This window comes from Helianthus annuus, chromosome 8 (assembly GCF_002127325.2).
Source record: "Helianthus annuus cultivar XRQ/B chromosome 8, HanXRQr2.0-SUNRISE, whole genome shotgun sequence".
NCBI classification, from domain to species: Eukaryota; Viridiplantae; Streptophyta; class Magnoliopsida; order Asterales; family Asteraceae; genus Helianthus; species Helianthus annuus.
The window spans coordinates 93,926,369-93,927,851 of record NC_035440.2 but is presented as its reverse complement, the minus strand read 5'-3'; positions in this window follow the sequence as shown (position 1 = coordinate 93,927,851).

The window sequence follows — 1,483 nt, the reverse complement described above, 5'->3', positions numbered from 1 at the left end:
TATGGTTGTTGCTTTCTCTTTTGTGCCTCAAACTCAGCATTAGACTGTCTCATTTTGAGTTCTTTCTCTTCAGCTAAATTGTTTCCTTGAACAAAACTCAATTTAGCCTGATAATTTGGCACTTCATTTTTCTTTCGATTCTGTTTCTTCTTATAACCCAACCCAGCCTTCATGTTTTTCTATTTGACACCCGGTTTGTTATAAAAAGTTTTGTGACCTTTACCAGCAAACTTTGAAATCTCAGATTTTTCAATCTCAACCATTTTGAAAACCTGATCAACCTTTTCAGAAATCACATTCTGAATCGGGAATACAACATCTAAGAATAATTTGTTCGATCCAATCATGGTATAAACCAATCCCTTTGAATCATCATTCAAATTTTTCTTGGATTTTGTGTTTTTCAGATATCCATCATGAAAATTTCCTTCATTTTCATCTTGTGATTCAGTTTTACCTGTATCAACCAACTCTTCATGAAAAACGCTTTCAACAACCTTACAAACCACCTCCGAATCACTGAGATCATCAGATTTGGTATAAGTCACATCGATGTTATCGGGTAACTGATCAACCATGTTGATTACTTTTTCCACTTTTTCGCCATCATAGAATGTATAATTATTCTCCAATGGTGGTGGAACTTGATGGTATTCAGACCCTATTCCCTTTTTGTTCTTTTCAGACTCTTTCTCATCGGGTGTGATGTTGAAAATACGTTCCAGAATATATGAAGATGAATGATAGCTTTGCAATTTATTGACCAACTTTTCTTTGTCTGCCAATTCTTGTTTAAGCTTAGCAACATCATCAATATATTGGTTTAACACTCTTTGTTTATCTTCAAACCTAGCTTCAAGAAATTTAGTGTTTCTTTGACAAGCACACAATCTATCATCTAGACTTTTGACTTTACTTTTTAAAGTTTCATATGCTTCTTTTACAGTTTCATATGACAATTTCATTACATCATATTCTTTTTGCAACTCTTGAATTTTGATGTCTTTTGGAACACATTCGTTGCAATCAGCTGAACACTTTTCTTTTAATTTCTTGTTTTATGTTTCAAGATCATCACATTTTAATTTCAATTTTTCATTTTCTTGTTTCAAAAACTTTTCATTTTCAATCATCTCATGACATTTTTCTTTGAAATTTTTTTCTATTTTAGTGAATTCAGTGTCTCTGTTGTTGAGTTTTTCATCTTTCTCAATACAAGAACTGCACGTTTCCATGCATTTCTGGCATTGATGTTCAGCTACATTATCAATTTTATCAGAAGTATCAGTTTGAATAATTACCTCAGTGACTGGCACTGTGGTTTCCTCTGCTTTCTGAATCTGATCTTCCTCAACGACTTGCGTTTTCTCTTCAACAACTTCCTCGGCTTTCCCTTCAACCTTCTTCACTTCATTCACCATCTTCTCACTCTCAGTCACAATTTCTTCAACTGTCTTCTTCTTTTGCTTCTTCAGACTAGCAA